This window comes from Esox lucius, chromosome 3 (assembly GCF_011004845.1).
Source record: "Esox lucius isolate fEsoLuc1 chromosome 3, fEsoLuc1.pri, whole genome shotgun sequence".
Classification (NCBI taxonomy): domain Eukaryota; kingdom Metazoa; phylum Chordata; class Actinopteri; order Esociformes; family Esocidae; genus Esox; species Esox lucius.
In genome coordinates, this window is record NC_047571.1 from 24557498 (window position 1) to 24563497 (window position 6000).

Here is a 6000-nt window from a genome sequence, read left to right on the forward strand (position 1 = left end):
TTAATCGTTGTGACAAAATGTTGGCATACTTTTAATGAGAAATCCAAACATAATTTTTATGAGATATCCTTGTTAGCGTTTGGTGAATAATTGCTCTGTTGATGTAGTTACACAGAAGTGGCAGACGGGGGCAGTAATGTCCTGCTTGATAGAATTACAAACCACTGTGCTCGGGGAGAGTATGATGACTGAATAATGACTGTTCGTTTATCATTACGCTAGGCTTAAAATATTTGTCTGCTTTTCAGTTCACGCAGTTTTTGTATGTTTCTTTCACTGAATGCGGTGCTGAGGCTAAAACAGCTGGCTGCACGAACAGGCACATGTCTGAACTCTGATCGCTTTTAGTCGAATGTTTACAATGCAAAGCGCTCACAGTGTTGGGAAAAGACAAATAATGGGCGACAGATACCAGAAAATAGGTGTCAGCTCAAACTAAGCACTGTGTGTGAGGGGGTCTTCTTAGTGTCTGCCTTTTTAACAAACCATTCCACTGATTCCAGCGACTCATTAGTCCAGCCATTATACCACATGTTGCAGTAAGGCACCTGGTTACGTATCTGGTTCCTGCACTGTTAATTACAGAAGGCCTTGTAAGCCTAGACCAAATGCTCCAATAACCACGTTTTCACCTTGAGCCCAGCGGTCATTCTGGTCCCACTGAATTACAGATGGCACCTGACTCTCAGTGACAGGCTTATGGAAGTAGTGACTGAATACCTCCTCGCAATTAGCCCCAAATCCAAACAACGTAAAGTTCCCACTTAGTAGCCCCCAAATGTACACAATTAATGTTATGCATTCTTAAGCCGTAACCAGTATGTATGCTGTGACGCAACAGAGCAACCATATGCTGAATGTTCCCCACATTCACTAAGGCTTTATTCCCCTAAACTGGGACCACATTCGCTACATATTGCACCACTTTTCATTAAAGCCCAAGTAATGTTGGAAACAGGGTATAATTTGGGATGGGAATGAATACCCTGTATTTCCTACTAAATGTTTTCACATTTGAATGTATGTTTTTTTATGTAATTCCAGAGATGTTTGTGAGGGTTCAGCGCGTGCATTTAATGAAGCTTTGTAATGTACACTGCCTGTCCACTCCTCAGTCAGCCTGAACTAAATGATACTCACCACTGATGCCAGCTCATTAACATCTGTGAGTTTTGAGGGCTCATACTTTTACGAGGATACTAACTGAAACTACAGTGACCATATGCATGGCAAGTATTCAATCTTAAGACTAGGATGTAATGTGTTAACATTTTAATGCCAAACCGTTTTTTCAACACTTCCAAATAAAACTGACTTGGTTTAATATGATATAGAAACACATGCACTGTGCTGAGATAGACTGAGATGAATTGCCTTTAACTGGTTTGTACCACAATGTAAATATTCCATCGTGGTCATGGATATGCCTGGGCAGTGTAGCCTCCTGTCTAATATTCAACCCATAGTTAACTACTTAAAACCAGAGGCTGGTGTGTCTATGTACATGCCCACGGTCTTCACCGTTTAATGAATGTGTAGAGAGGAGTTGTCCTGCATGAAAGACTGTACAGGTCTGTCACTGTTTCACTGCAGCCACACTGGACTTTCACACTGTCGTGATCCTACTGCACACTGAATCTTGAACGACTACTCGGACTAGCTGAATAGTCACCCTTCACAGAACTGCAGACTGAGGTCTGTTTTACACTGGTGTTGAACCCTGGCTTCTGTCAAGCAATCCTCGCTGTTCTGCCCAGGGCTTGTTTTTATCCAAGTACATTTCAGTCAGCCCATAAAATTTCATTCAGCCCACTCAGGGGGGAATTCTCATGTGATTATTATCTAGAGGCTTATATTTGTGTTTTAACAGTCGTTTATATCTTCAAGAGGCCTATGGTGGTGAAGAAGACAAATTGTGTCTGTCAAGTCAACATAGAAAATATATTGTGCAAGCAACTTAAGTCCCTGCTAGATTATGGGGATGTGTTATATATTCATGTCACAGCTTCTGTACTAAAATTTCTGGATGAAGTCTATCATTCTGTGTTTAATTACTGGTGCAAACTTTTGCACTCATCACTGTCAGTTATATGTTGGCTGGAAGTCACTGACATCTAGAAGGGCCAGACATTGGTCGCTGTTTTTATATAGGCAGTCATGCAAAGACCTCCTGACTATCTAAAAGAGAAAATAAGTAGAAAGAACAAAGTTGTCAAACACGCTCTCAAGACTGGGTAGTGCTGGAGAAATCACAGGCCTATTCTGAACTTGGTAAAACTACTTTTGAATATTTTGCCATTCAGAGTGATCTTCATTTAAATGTTTTAGTGCCTTTTCATTTTTTTAAATGTTGTATAAATTATCTATTTATTGTAATTTATGATTTATTTTCCTAATGTATGTTTTATTTCCATTTTGTATGTGTTTTTATTGTTGTAATACAGGGCTCAGCTGTAAAAGAGACCTTAGTCTCAGTTGATTTCCCTGTATGAATAAAGGTAAACAAATTATATCTGTGTTTAAACAGTAGTTCATATCTTGAGATGGCTTATGATTGTGCTTTCTTAACCCTTAATTTCAACAAAGAACACAGACTTAGAGCCATGTCTCTTTTATAGCTGGGCCATGCATACACGTTTACACATTCAGTTTAGGCACAATGATTAAGAAATAATACAAACCAGACCAAACAAAATGATCACAGAGAGTACAAAAAAACACAGCAGCAGATTGTTACATTTACACAGTGGTTATTCACCTGATAGCACAAGAACTTGCATTATTCGAAGCAAGCAACACAAAAATAAAAGAAATCCTCATGTTTTAAATATGTTCCATATCTTCAGGTAGCTTATGTTTGTGTTTAAAGATTATTTAATATCTTTAGATGGTTTATGATTGTGTATAAACAATAGTTGATATCTTCACGTGGTATATGTTTGTGTTTAAACAGTAGTTAATTTCTTTGGGTGGTTTATTTTTGTATTTAAAGAGTAGTAATTATCTTCAGGTAATTTTTTGTAGTTTGTTTTTAAACAGTAGTTAGTATCTTCAGGTGGTTTATGTTTGTGTTTAAACAGGAGTAAATAACTTCAGGTGGTTTATGTTTGTGTTTAAACAGGAGTAAATAACTTCAGGTGGTTTATGTTAGTGTTTAAACAGTAGTTTGTATCGTAAGGAGCCTTATGTTTGTGCTTATTTGTCGAAACAGCTACAACGCTCCAGACTTGGGGACTGTGAATAGACCCCTGACGACATGTCTTCTATGGGATGGATATGTGAGCTAGAGTGCCCCAGGTCATTAATGAGCATTTCTTAACTTATTTTGGCTCTACATTCCAAAAGGTGGGACTTAAAAGGAGGCTGATGCTATAAGATTAATGTGTAGATTAATGTATATATGATCATTATTTAAAGGTACCTGTGTACATAATGGTTTCCACGTTTAGAAATGAAAACATTCTTTATACATATTTCATTCAGTTTATGATGTTGTGCAACCAATGGTGAAAAGGTGTTTGTACGGTCTACCATTCAAAATGATTTTAACTCAGCAACTTATTTAGTGTTTTCAGCATGGACTACTTGTTTTAACTCTCAGTTAGGTTTAAGTTGGGCTACTGACCAAGTGATTCCAATCATTTGTTTTCATTCTAATGCAGACGTGCGAGGGTACTTGGGATTATTTTCTTTTATCATGACCCTGGTGTGCTTCAGATTCAGCTCACGCACGAATAGCTTGAATTTTTTTATTTTTTATTCTCTGATACAGACAATTTATGGTTCCTTCAATCATGTCAAGTCTTCAAGGATTTTCATGCAAAAAAGCATCCTGAAGACATCACACTACCACAACAATGCCAGACATTTAGCTGCAGGGTTATATTTCTACTGTTACCCAGCCAACTTCTATTTGAAGGCTAACTAGTGGTATGAACCTTAACGTGTAGCCTCTGTATTTCTGCTGGGGAAGTCCTCTGCAGGTAGTAATGACTGACACATCCACACCAACCTCCTAGACAGTGTCCCTGATCTGTCCTTTTTTCTGTTATTTATGGTGGTCACCACCTATTGAAGTCTTCCTCGGCCTGGTTCCATTTTTCATTGCTGAGCTCACCAAAATGCCATCAAATGGCTTCATTGACTTTCAGTGACAGGTCTTTGGTCATTTGGACACCAGTAGCGAACTCCAAAGTTAAAAACAATACCTAGAATCAAGAGTATACTTTGACACCTCTCATATTGCTGCGAAAATGATGTGACAAAACATTGACTAATAAGAATCACCTGACAAGCCAATTGTCTCAGTACTGTGTATTACCATACAGGATGGCTATTAATAAAGAATAAAAAACTCTGTTATTTTTGCATTATTTGACAGGAAAGAGGTGAGTGATAGAGGAGCAAGTTTTTGCTGAAAGAGCGGTGTGCCAGTTTTATACCTATGCTGTAGCAGTACATGTGAACAGGACACCAGGTAAGAGATGTTTATTTGTTTAGCGGCATTTCAAAGTGCTTTACATTAGATACCCGACCAGGTTTTGCTTGAATATCTGAAAACATTCCGTGCCAAAAACATGTTCTGCCTTGATTCTGCAATGCTGCTGCCCTGAATTGCTGAAAGCCTTGCTGAGGAGTTGAAGGATTTTGTGACATTCTGTGAGTTAAGACTTTTCACACAAAACAGATGGTAAAAAGAGAGTGTTGCATTCGACACACATACATACAAGATCAGTATGATCCTCAACTGTAAAACTTACAGACACAATTCTACCAACACACTTTTTTGATCATTTATATTTTTGCAATACATTTCTTTGGTACGATATGCTTTATTGGACAGGAAAGTAGTGAGGGAAGGTGAGGTTTTTCAACAGGGATAAAGGTCAGATTCAAACAGACGAAGAAGCAGTACATGGGCACTGGAGCCTGCTTACATCCGCACTGGAGCCTGCTTACATCTGCACTGGAGCCTGCTTACACTGCTCCTCAAGGCCTCACCATGCATGTTGTATTTAACTTTTTTAACGTTTTTTTCAGGTCTGGGTAATTTAACAAGATGTACATTGTTCTCACTAGCCAAGAGTGAGTCACCCTTCTCATAAAATATTTATAAATAAGAGTTTTTAAATCGTGGGGTAATTGGAATATGTCCGCTAAAAACAGAATTTAGTAAATTGGAATGATATATTTCATCTGTTAGGCCGTAAATCCTTTAAAGTTATCTCGGGAGTTCTCTTAGTAGCTAATATTGAGGACAATCTAATGCCATACTTCAAGCTAATAAGATCTATGTTTTTTTCCACTGCTGTCAGAACTCCAGAATGTTCTATTTTGGAAAAAAGGAATGCCTCTCCTTCTGTTCTCTTGAAGTATTTTCATCCAAAACCGTTCATCTTCAGATGAAACTGAGTTTAAGATACATGCTGAAAGGTGTTAAATAGCAAGAAGCACTTTAACACCCTGCTTCATTACCAAACATATGCACTTACTTTACCATTTTCATTTGATGTAATGTTTTATTTTACCCTTATTTTACAAGGTAAACTGACTGATTTACCTTCTTAAATAAGATCACTGATTTTCCTCATTGATCTGGCGAATTGTTAAGTAGGGGGAAAGAGGGTTGAATAAGCCAATTAGAAACCTTGGTTCATTAAGTGGCCATGAAGATAATGAGAGTGAGATTGGAAACGAATAAACATATTTACTGACATTTTACGTTGACTTTCTGTGAAAACCCAAACAGAAAGGAATCCCTGGTCTCATCTGGGGCACGCGTGCAGGCTAACGAATCACACAGCGTTTATCTGGCCGCCAGAGACACTCAGGCGATTAGCATGTCAACAGTAATCTGAACTGCCTGGCCCATGAGACCAACTACAAAGAAGGGCGGCAGGCGGAAAAAGGTGTAAAAGCAGGAGGAGAGTAAAGAGAGGGAGGAGCGCCAGTATAAGGGGAAAGGGAGGACAAGGAGGAGGGGTGAGGACGACAGGAAGG